The sequence below is a fragment of the Pleurodeles waltl genome, chromosome 2_2 (genome assembly GCF_031143425.1).
Source record: "Pleurodeles waltl isolate 20211129_DDA chromosome 2_2, aPleWal1.hap1.20221129, whole genome shotgun sequence".
NCBI lineage: Eukaryota > Metazoa > Chordata > Amphibia > Caudata > Salamandridae > Pleurodeles > Pleurodeles waltl.
The window spans coordinates 301,552,768-301,565,369 of NC_090439.1; the positions used below are offsets into that span (position 1 = coordinate 301,552,768).

At 45.4% G+C, this 12,602-nt stretch overlaps 1 protein-coding gene across 2 annotated transcripts in view; it reads left to right on the top strand.

Annotated features, from left to right (window-relative positions):
- Window positions 1–12,602, top strand: part of OTULINL (OTU deubiquitinase with linear linkage specificity like) — a 318,990-nt gene that overhangs the window by 80,001 nt on the left and 226,387 nt on the right. The window lies entirely within an intron of this gene.

A 12,602-nucleotide genomic window follows, 5' to 3' on the forward strand; every position in this document is an offset into this window, starting at 1 on the left:
CTTTCCCTCTATATAAGGACCCCTCTGATCTACTTCTAGGGACGCTGCAAGCCTGCATTCCTCACTGTCTGAACTATCATCCGACCATTCATCATTTATTCCATCTTCACCACGCAATGGGAACTGTTGCACTGTGTTATTTTGACTCATCACTTGGCCTGTGACCTGCTGAGGAAGCATCACCTGTTGCTGTCCCATTGGAGCTAATGGTAATTGCATTTGCTGTATAGGTACCATGGGAACCCGCTGTTGTACCTGCTGCATTTGTGTTGGTTGAACACGCGCCATTTGAATTTGCTGCATGGGTTGTAACCCCTGCATCTGAACCATGTTATTCTGGAAATTCTGATTTTGTCCTCTCACTTTTGGACCCCTCATATTTTGAAATATACCGACATCATTGCTTTGTTGAACAACACCATCCGGCACCACCATTGGGTATTCCCGCTTCCAATGCCCCACGCCCCCGCACGTGTGACATGGTGATACCTTTTTAATTCCCTACACGTCCTTTTGAACCACAACAGTATTCAGATCCGGACCACGGTTCACAAAACCTCGTCCTCGGCCTCTCTGTTGCGCCTGAAACATGCCATTCCCCCGCGGTTGCTGCTGTACCATCTGCTGGGTTCCATTCCCCTGCACACCTGCCTGCGCTGCCTTAATCTGCATCACCATCACTTTCTCCTTCAACTTTCTCTGCTTCAACTCAATCTCGTCACTACAGTATTTTGCATACTGTAACACCTCATCAATCGGTTTTGCCTGCCAACAGATCAAATGATTCTTAATCATCTGGCTAACCTCTGGTCTTCTCAATCCTTCAACAAACCTGAACACAAGATGGTTCATGTCTTTTGGTTTATGGTCTCAGTGCCACTGTAGTGCTTGAACGCTTTCAGCAGTCTCTCATAGTAAGCATGAATCGACTCTTTGGCTTCCTGTGAGGTCCGATTTCTTTCTGCTTCAAGAACTCAATCACTTTATGATAGTATTTCATCACCTCCTCAGATGGTGCTCCAGTCACCTTATCCCTTGTCGGTTCCTGTGTCGGCCAATCCTCTCCTCTCTTTCACTCAAGCCATAAGTCAGGTAGAACAGTAATCTCAAACAGGGTATTCAAGTCCTCCCAAAGACATTTCACAAGCTTTACAAATCTGCCTGTCTGCTGATACCACTCTATTGGTTTCACCCTCAACCTGGGACAATTATTTGTAAAGGACAAAATATCACCCCTGGACCACGGTACATGGACTAGCACCCCTCCGGCTGTCTCTCTCATTGGTAAAATTTGTACTGTCCCCGTGTCCGGTGCGACTTTAGCCTGATTTGGTTCCGGACCTTCGCCTTTCTCTTTTCTTTGCCCATCTGCCTTCCCACTTCTCTAAGGCTCCCCAGATCTGCGCACTTTGCAGTTTCTCTTTAAGATGCGCTTTCATTCCGGTGGATCTCATGTGCTCAAAATCTTTAGAATCAAAGTCTAATCTGTAGCTTCTCTTCAAATGTTTAGTATTCCAAATGTCTATGTTGTATTTGCCTGACAGGTTTGCCAACCTCTGATGTATCTTGCCCACTTCTTTAGTGATCTTAGGGCACAGATACCTCAGTTCTGCTTCTGTGTATGACTCTAACCTATTTACCCCCATCGCCCCTTCCACTAGTTCCGCAGCTTTAACACCCAGTCTTACAAAATTCAGGTATTCTTCCTTTTATGATTTAGCTGCGGATATCGCAGTATTTTGTAAAGCATACGTCTTTTCTAACCACTCATTCAATTGTTGCGCAGAAAAACCCTGCAACAAAATGTTCCCAGAATGCATCAGTGGTGACTGTGATGTATTTGTACTCATTGTTTGTGAGGCTAGCACACTTAACCCTGCTTTTCTCATTGCCTCCAAAGGAGCCCCAATTGAACTAAGGTCTAACAAGGACCTGAGTCCTTCTGCTGATTGCTCTCTTGGTGTCATTGACTGGGGATTTCCTGTGAACCCTCCTCTTACCACCTCTAGGGTTCTCACCCCTTGATCACATACATCAGGCTTACCCTGCGCATACAATGGTACTGGGGGACCAACAGTGATTGGCAATGATATGGCAGCTGGTGTCTGACCTGATCCCAAACCCCGTGGAGCAGTAACTCCTAAAGCTTGACTCACTGTGGCTGGTGCAGGTACTAACGGAGGCCCTGCCGCTGGATTATAACCCGTAATCAGCTGTTGCTGCGGCTGGGGCAGCAATTGCAGAGTTGGCTCAATCTGTACTAGCTTTGATCTCGTATATATCGGATCAGGCGGTACCATCAGACTTGTACTTGTCTCTAGTACTGGAACGTCTGGATAAATCCTCTGTATCTGTGGCGGAGGCTGTAACTGTATCTGCGCGTCTGGTGCAGTGGGTACACTGACACCATTCTGTATCAAAACCGTATCACTTGTCTGCATTACATTTGTAACTTCCTTACTTTGTGTCGGATTCCCAGGACCCGCACTAGTGCTTGGAGCAGTGTCATTTATGGCATATGGTGGCGGGCGATCATGTAACAACTGATTAAGAAACTCTTCATTGTCTGAATCATCTTCGTCTATCCAAGATCTCTGAGTCTCCTTTGGCTTGCTAGAACCCTTGTCTGTCTTACAGGTGGCTTTCTTTCCCTGTGTCTCACCCTCCTGCGTTATTGCCGGAAACAGTTTAAGCCCGTCAACTATTCCCCTTCTCCACATTCTGCTCGCATTGTCCCATCTAGCCTCGGGTAAAGTCTTTTCTGACTTTTTCATTCTCCTTTCAAATTTTTGCTGTCCTTGTCGTATGGCCATTAAATCCCAAACTGCTATTGCCTCATATTGAGCTGGTCTCGAAGGCAGCTTTTGTACACTTAACATCCACCTCAAGTTCTATAAAATTCTTGTATTGAACGTTCCGTGCTCCGGAACCGCCAAACATCCCTCCTTCTCTGTTAATTTGCGCCATTGCTCCCTCCATTACTATATAAGCTGGAGTACCTTCAGGCGGTGAAGGCTCCCCCTCACTCGCCATAATGTATGCATCTCCTTTTAGAGCTCTCTTTAAAGCCTTGACATTTTTTCTTTTTTTGCATCTTTTATTTTTGTTTTGAATCTAATCAGAAATTGACTTTAATTCCCAAAACACTCTTTACCCACCTTTCTCAACCTATTGCCTCCCCCGGACAGCTGCCAATCTGTGTGCGACCCCTCTCAGTAAATGACCTATCCCAGCGTGGCACCACTGACGTCACGCTCACACACAGCTGACAAAGTCTTGCGGCTTGTCCTCCTTACACTGGATTCACATCAAACTAATGCAATATATTGCGAGCACCTTTAACAACAACAATAACTAAAATTTGCCGGTTTACTACAGGAAGGGTACACCATCGCTTCAGAACTTTACAGAGATTTCACTTGAAGCCTCGGCCGCTACTCTCTCCTTCTCAGTTCCTGCATACGCAAGCAGAATTCGACCCGCCAATGGTTTGTTCTAGTGCACTTTAGAACTTGCCAAATCTCCATCGAAGGTTTCACTCACACATTTGACTCAAACTCAACTTGTCAACCACGCCCGATTGACCTACTTAAACTGCACAAATTACAACATAAACCCAAGTGTCTCCTAGACTCGTCAATATACTCCGGAGTCTTAGACCACAACGGGTCCGTACATTACCAACCAACCACGTGGATCATTATTTTGAGCACAAAGCGCCACATTCATATGAAGTATGCCGACTTCCCTACTCTCATACTGCGGAGTACGCCCACTCCTACTAAAACAACATTACCTGGCCTAAACACACAAACTTCACTAAACACCTGCAATATGCATAAGCTGAGCAAGCGCAAATTCTATACCACACATACTAAAACGCCAAGAACATACCAAACTCACTTAGGCAGGCTCCGAGATTCCGGGAAAGTCATGGGGAATTTAGAAACACATCATACCTCCAATTTTCATTATCTCAGAAAACAAAATTAAACAATGATTCTCCGTCCTAGGGCCCCAAAGGGCCAAACCGTCGCTCTGCTACCAGAACTGTTAACGCGTCCCTCTATGATTAATTTATACACTTTGGGACACATTTTAGGCCAATGAATCTTTTGACCCTGATTGAAGACACCTTAGGACGAGATAACTAATCAAAATATCAATCAATACGTCAATAATATCATCAATATTTATTACCACAATGCATTTCACCTTAGTCAATGACATTTAATTAAACTCAAGACACCACCATGACCTTTCAGTCATGAATAACCCCACCAGTTTAGTATGATTTTTTATGATATTTATTCCCTATTGGTTACAATTCTACTAATAAGTTTATTAGTCTCAATATCAGAAAACACATTAGCATAGTCACAATATGGTAACTCTGATAGGATTTCATCAAAGCAAGATTCACAAACATTAGAACATAACAAGGCGTAAACATAAGCTATCCTTAGCAGAGTATCATTAGCACGTTATTCAACAAAGCATAGATTCAGTCATTTGTCTATTTGCGTCAGTTTAGTGAACCCCTTAACTAACCTCGAATTAGCATTGCATGTTGGGCTTCATGCAAAACAATTTAGTAACACTAATTTGGAAAACATCTAGCTATGGTCTCTGTCAAAAGAAAAGCAGTTGGTACATAGAAAGGAAAAGCAAACAGACAATCACAATTTCATTGTCATATAGTTACCCTCCAAGTTTGGGTCAGCACTCCGGTTCGGTCTTCAGGACATCAGTTGATTCGCCATCAGTCAGGAACTTAGCTCTCAGGTAAAGGGCACTTCCCTCATAAGGAGGTAAAGTGTAAATAGGCAATCTAAGGACAAGAATGGTTTCAAGAACCAATCTAGTAGGTCACCAAACAGAGCGACAAAGTTTCTGGATCAAATCAATAGCATTTCCCTAACCAAAATCTCCCTCGTCTCTGGTCTCTCTAGTTCTGATTTACTTCCTGGTGTCAAGGGTTTTTAGCCCCTTTATGTTGTACATTCCCCTAAAACTTGATTGGACAAGGGGTTGCACCCCACTACCTTTAACCAATTAACTTCAAATTAGGTCATCAAATTTGTCACCCCATAACGTATTTTATTGGTCCATATGATTGACGTCTTTCGAGGTAGAATGTCCGGTATGATTTCATCCTTTTGTAATTCTTTGCGCATCTTCGGTCAGTAGCTCCATTGTCTGTAACGGTTTGGGCGACCTTGTGCTTAACATTAATCTACACTGTTGCATTCAGTTAATACATTTCTACAAGCGCGATGAACTTCATGAGAAAGGATCTACTATAGTTACATTCAGCTTCTAGTTTGAAGGAAAAAACAAGAGTTCATGTCCTTTAGCAAGTCAGCATACTGCACGTTAGAAAACACATTTAATATGAGAGTCAGGCAGCTAGGCCTTGACTCATGCTACCTAAGGCTTAATGATTTATTAGCCAAACTCTTACATATGTCTATTATTATTAGTATAAAATCATATCATAACATATCATTTCAATATTATTAGTCAATCTTATTAGTCCCCGTATATATTGGCGGCCACTCCCGGTGGGCACATTTCAAGTGCATGTTTTAGCAAAACATATTAATACAATTTCTATGCAGCATTATTGTACATTAGTTCATAAACATTTCATGTTAATATTAATTATATAAGCTACGCTCTCTCAGCAGCACATAGTTTCAGCTTCTGATGTGGCGTCTTAGTAAAGACAGGCAGCATGAGACTGACAAGTATTGTAACACTGATTTTGCTCTTACTATCCCTATGAGGGGTACTGAAGTGGTAATGTGCCCCAATAGCAATGATTTAGGAAAACCCTTCTTTAATGTTAGTTAGAAAAATCTATTTGTCTGCCCAGAACCAAAGACTTCTTATTATGTTAGAAGTAGCATTTCATCTGATTGGAATCAGTGGGTCAGATCTACATCCCTTTTTTATATCAGTTACATTTGAATTTCTCTTGGAAACAGAGGAGTTGGACACACTTACGTCTTAGAAGATGATTCACAATATCATTTAGCAAATCAGAGATTATTTTTCTGCCTTCTTCCTTCTTGAAATGCTTTGAAGACCAGAGCTGAGTGCATGAATGTAAACCTGTCTGTCCATTTTCTAAGCTGAAATCAGTAGTTCAGAAGAACTGGTAGATATCAAAATTGTTGTGCTTTTTGCCACTGATCTGTAGAAGTTTTAAGGCACTCAGTTTTAGTTTGTAAGCAGAGATGGTTTGGAAAAAAGGAGGCTGTGTAAGTCTTTCTGTAAATGTTGAAAACACCACCTCTTGCTAGAGAATGTCTGGTTTGCCATATGCAGTGTCCAAATGCCTGAGTCACTTGTCCAGGTAATCATGCATAACAGAACTGTTGTAATTTTAATTGTATCTATATAACGCTTACTACCTCTGCCGAGCCATTGAAGCAGTTTTGAGCAAGTAGCACTTTACTCTGGAACCCAAAAGATAGGTGGTGGAATAGTATAGGAAAATATAATTTGTTAATTTGAGAGGTGGACATATGAGTCTGTTTGTTTGATCAAATAGGCTAATGGAGGGATAGAGGACAGAAGTCTAGAAAGTGTTATTTGGGAGATAAGAGCGTCCATCCCCTGTAGGCATCCAATCCCTACACCACACTCGGCCGTAGGCTATGCATGGCAGGGGTTGGCCGCAGGGCCTGCGCTGCGGCCAGGCCCTTCTGCGAAACTCCCCCCCTCCCCATAGGCATCCAACCCTGCGCCACGCACAGCCTTTGCCTGTGTAAGGCGGGGATTCTTTTGCAGGTCCTGGTCCGTAACCAGGCTTTGTAGCCAACTCCCCTTGGCCCCTTAGGGGACTGTTTAGGGTTTAATGTCTGTGAAATGAGCATAGATGCCAGAATGCATCCTGACCTGCTTATTTATCCAAGAAGAGGACATAGTTTTGTGTAAAATGTCTACCCAACTGGAGTGTTTTTACTGCCTAATTAGTAAGTACTACTATATATATATATATATATATATATATATATATATATATATATATATATATATATATATATATATATATATATATATATATACTACTACCAAATGTATAGTGAACATTCCACACTAAAGCTGTGTAAAGAACCACAAGGTAATATCCAGTGACCTTGTGTGTCTGTAATTTTGGCAATGATATTGTTCCTCAACCGTCCAAATACAGAAATATGCAATCACATGATTCCTCATGTAGAGAAGACAACAAGACTACAAATAGTTGACTCTCCACCATGCAAGGGTACTACAGCTTTACTTATAGGTATTAAGTGCTTCTTTGTGTGATGCAGATATTCCTATGCTTCAAGAATGCATCTCCAAAATCGGAAGGAAATAAGCTCAAGGGACTTTTTAGTAAGCTGTCCATCATCCTGGGAAAAGGCGGAAACACATTGCATACCACTGAGGAATATGTGGCTTGCCAAATAGGTGGGGCTTCTAGGTTATTTTACATACTCGTACTGGTTAAAAGTGAGAACAGTGATCTCTGGTCTGAACAGAGGATTACAAGAAACCGCAACAATGCGTACTCCTCCATTATAGATTTTAGATGCGGACCACAGGGGGAAGCCTCAAGGCCCCCGCAGTCCCTGCCAGCTCCCCAACTCCAGTGGGAGCCGGCATTGCGCCTGCGTGCAGGAAGCAGCTAAAAATGCTGCTCTCTGTGTGCAGGAGCAATCCTTTCAGCAGACAGTAAAACAGAAGAAAAATCAGCTCCGAGCAGGTAACTATAACTCACTCCCTAAGCTAACTATAACTTGTGCCCAAGTGATGCACAGTTTTCTCTTCAATAATTTAATTGCTAATGTTAGATAGATATTTTTAATGATGTTATAAAAGATGTCTTGAGTGCTGGAAACTCTGGGATAATTAGCAGTGCATGGCAAGGGTGCTGGTTATAGTTACCTGAGGGCGCGAGTTATAGTTAATTGAGATAGCAATAACTATAACTGCTGAATTTCTGTGGTTTTGTGTGAGTAAATTCAGAACCTAACTATAACATCCCTGTAACCTTTATTTTTTTCAGTGAATTTCTTTTTTTTTGTTTTTTTTTTTAACAAAGTCATTTAAATTTCTTTATGTTAATCCAACCCCCAACCCTGTACCATGCATGACCTGTAGCCATGCTTCCAGGGGATTGCCAGAATGCCCTGCAACTTACACCCTGTAACTACCCACCCCTACGCCATGCACAGCCTTTAGGTGGGGGTTCGCCGCAGGTCCTAGCCTGCGGCCTACCACTTATACCCACTGAACCCCACCCCACTCATGAAGTGCTTCTTGTTTGGTACAGATGTGATCAAATTTCTGTGCATCAAGAAAGCGTCTCAAAAATCGTCGGGAACGGTACTTGGAAGTCCTTTTAGTAAGCTGTCCATCATCCTGGTAAAATGGCGGGAAGATGTGGCATACTACTAATTTATATGGGGTTCAGGCCAAAAGGTTAGGGCTTCTAGGACACTTTTTATACTTGTAGTTTAAAAAAAGAAGAACACGATCTCTTGTCTCAGCAGCAGATGACAAGAAAGAACCCAGTCGTCAGTCACTACATGAGATATTGCACACAAAAAAAGCGCGGATGCAAACACCTTCATCGTGGTTTACAGTTAACTTTTTCAAGATGGAATTGCACAAGAAAAAATGCTTGCTTCCTTGACCATGCGCAAGAAATTAGATTGATTAGTACCGTACAGAAATGGAACTGCAACTTGGGTACCTGCTTTGTTTATATCTGTAAGTGCTTCCCATTGAGGTTTGATTTCTGTGACATAAGCATCATCCCAGAATTAACCCTGCCCTGCATATTTAGAAAAGGCCACCATTTTGTGCAGAATGTCTACCCAACTGGTGTACTTTCTAATGGCTAATTAGTATGTGCTACTTCGTTGGGACGATGCGTAGTGCATCTCCTACACTAAAACGCATAATGGCCATTGTGGAAATGTCTCCAGTGACCTTGTGTGTCTGTGACTTTGCCAATGTGAGTGTTCCTTGAGCCTTTTCATCTGATAATGTTTTGAAGTGCAACTGTAGAGAAAATACCGAAGTGTGTTTTCTATGCATTTGCACTGCAAAACGTTATCTTTTCTCTGTTGTTGGAGGCTGCAGGGGGAGCCCCGTGCTCCCAGCCGGCTCTCCGCCTTGCTGGAAGCGGAGTGTTTGCTTTTGCTTAGCAGGAGATGAGACAGCTCCTGGCAATCAAAATCAAATGGTTCCAGAGAGTGGGCACCTCAGGAGATAGCAGGAGGAGCCCGGGGGGGGGAGGGGTGACCCAAGGCATATGTGACCCCCAGAGGAGGGCTGCACAGTTGCCCTCTATGTTTTAAAAAAACAAATTGGCCCTGGGGAGGTGGTGGTCCCTGGGGCTGGGGGGTCTGCGTGGTGGCCCCCCAACTGTTTTCAGTTTGAAGCCCCTGGGAGGTGGTAGTGCCTTTGGCTGTGCAGTCCCCCTACATCATTAATAAATATAGCCGCAGGATGTGGTGGTCCCGGGAAGGGGGAGGGAGGGCTTCTGTGCACCCTCCCTCGAAGTTCTATTCTGTGCCTCCCTACTTTTAAAAGCCATAGGAGGAGGGCCCTGTGCACCCCCTCCTTACTTACTACATTCCACAAGTCTCCGGGACTTAGTCCACTGGGGGCCAAGTTAATAAGAAGCACAGGAGCCCGCCTTTTGAAAAAATAAATAAATCAGGGAAATCCACGGATGCTTTCATGGATTTTGCAAAAAAAATTAAAATGTAAAAGAAATGTGTATATATATCTACTTTTTGCACTGGCAGGGTCCCGGGGGACCCCAGGAAAAAGGCTAGGGGGTTAAGGCAGTGGTTCCCAACCTTTTGACTCCTTAGGACCCCCACTGAATCACTACTGGAAGCCGGGTACCCGCAAGCAATCTGTACAATTTAAATTTCAATTTGCGGAGGTGGTGATGATAGATGGTGACAGCCCATAACAGTATAGATACTGCCCAGGTCTTTGCTTGGTACTACCCTGGGCTTTATGAAGGTAGAGAAGACCCCACGGATCTGGATATAGCTAAGTTTCTTGCAGAGATAACCACTTCTGGCCTTGGAAGAGGCAAGTAAGGATGTAGTGGAAGCAGACCTTAAATTAGAGGAGGTGGGGGGGGGCGTGTGAACCATGCAGCCGGGCACAGTACAGAGTGCTAATGATTTGCTAATAGAGCTTTATAAACGATTTGCAATGCTTTTCCACCACAGGCTGTTGTCCCTGTTTGCTGCAGCAAGACAGGAGGAGGGCTTGCATCTGGATCTTAATCATGTCATAATTGTGGTCCGAATGAGGGGAAACCACCCAATCAGTGCTCCTCTTATACAGGGCCATCCCCTTGCTGAATACCGAAGCAAAATCGTGGCCACAATTCTGGCTACTCAGATCACTGAGTGATAACGGATTTAGTGAATGCCAATCAGAGGTCTTCATGCCCTGGCAGGCCATAAGACTCAACTTCTGATGCCTCCATCTGTGGCTGGACTATCTTGGAATTGATGGGACTCCTAGGGTGGTAATGTCAATGCTGAAAAAACATTTGATCTGAGTGACTGGCAGTGTCTTGCAGAGACCCTGAAGCGGTTTGGCTTTAGGCCCCATTTTTGCAGCTGGGTGGCCCATGGCAGCTTTAAGTCAATGGAGTGGTCTCGGACACATTGCCTTGGGGAGAGGGACAAAGCAGGTAGGCCCGCTCTCACCTCTCCTTTTTGCCTTGTGCTTGGAGCTGCTAGCATGTTGGGTGAGATGTTGCCGGTTTACCCCCGATAACGGTGGAACCGGAGAGGATCTCATGCTACGTGGACGGCGTCTTGCTCTACCTTGAGGATCCGCTGCTTTCAGTCCCTGCAGTCCTGTTGATATTTAGGGGGTCATTCCAAGTCTGGCGGGCGGCGGAGGCCGCCCGCCAGACTTCCCCCCTCTGAAATACCGCTCAGCGGTCGAAAGACCGCGGAGGGTATTCTAAGTTTTTCCCTGGGCTGGCGGGCGGTCGCCAAAAGACCGCCCGCCAGCCCAGGGAAAAACTCCCTTCCCACGAGGATGCCGGCTCGTAATCGAGCCGGCGGAGTGGGAAGGTGCGACGGGTGCTGTTGCACCCGTCGCGTATTTCACTGTCTGCCAAGCAGACAGTGAAATGCTTGTAGGGGCCCTCTTACGGGGGCCCCTGCAGTGCCCATGCCAGTGGCATGGGCACTGCAGGGGCCCCCAGGGGCCCCGCGACCCCCCCTACCGCCATCCGGTTCCCGGCGGGCGGACCGCCGGGAACTGGATGGCGGTAGGGGGGGTCGGAATCCCCTCGGCGGCGCAGCTAGCTGCGCCGCCTTGGAGGATTCCAAAGGGCGGCTGTACACTGGCGGGAGACCGCCAGTGTTGCCGGTCCGACCGCGGCTTTACCGCCGCGGTCGGAATGCCCTTGGGAGCACCGCCGGCCTGTGGGCGGTGCTCCCGCGGTCCTCCAACCCGGCGGTCATTGACCGCCAGGGTTGGAATGACCCCCTTAGTGTCTTGAGGCCTACTTGGGGTTCTGTATCAACTGGTATGAATGGATCACCCTCTCACTGGGGTGCTGGGATGGTTTGGGGAGTGGGGTAGAGTACGACTGCTGCCTGACCCACTCGGGTTTTGAGTATCTAGGTATCCACATCACCAGGGACCGGGACAGGTTCTTGGAATTGAACCTTGCCAGAGTGCTGTCTGAGTTCTATGATGATGTGAACAGGTGGCGGAACCTGTCCTTGACGAGTATGGGTACGACAGTCCTGTTTAAAATTATTACACTGCCTAAGCTGTTGTTTCCCCTGCAGAACACCCCTTTGATTTTCCAGGGGCCTGCTTCAATAGAATACAAGGCATGCTCCGTACTTTGCTCTGAGACAGGGGGTCATCCAAGAATAACCCTAAAAACCTTGTATAGATCCTTGTACAATGGATACCTTGCACTCCCAGATGTTAGAGAATATGACTGGGCTACCCAGTTAAGGTGAGCAACGACTGGGGTCACAGCCCCTGTTCCAAGTCAGCCTATAGGATAGAGAGGAAAGGCATGGCAGGAGAGTACCCACATTCACTACATTTATGGGGAAAAAGCATAGAGGTCGTCTGCCAGGACTAACCAGGACCACATTGAGGGCCTGGATGACTCTCTGACTGCCCTGGGCTGGAATGAAAAACTTACCTGATCTACCTCACTCTTGAAGGGTACCATGTTGCTCGAGACGAGTGGGCTCGCAGACATCCGAGGCTGGGATCAAAGTGGAATCAAAACTCTTAGAGATGTGGTCATGGGGGAGGGTTTGGTACCTTTTGAGACATTGCAACAAGAGTGTGCCCTGGCTGAGACACAATGGTTTAGCTACCTCCAGCTTTTACATGCCCTGCAGAGAGACTGAGTGTTGGAGATGGCTCTGCCAGATCTTTCCCCTCTGGAGAATTGGGTACTGGGAGATGAACTAACACAACAGACACTTTCCTGGATATATCTTACAATCATAAACAACACGCATGATACACTTTGAACTGGGAAGTTGCGTTGATGCACCCTCATGAGGTAGCTATCA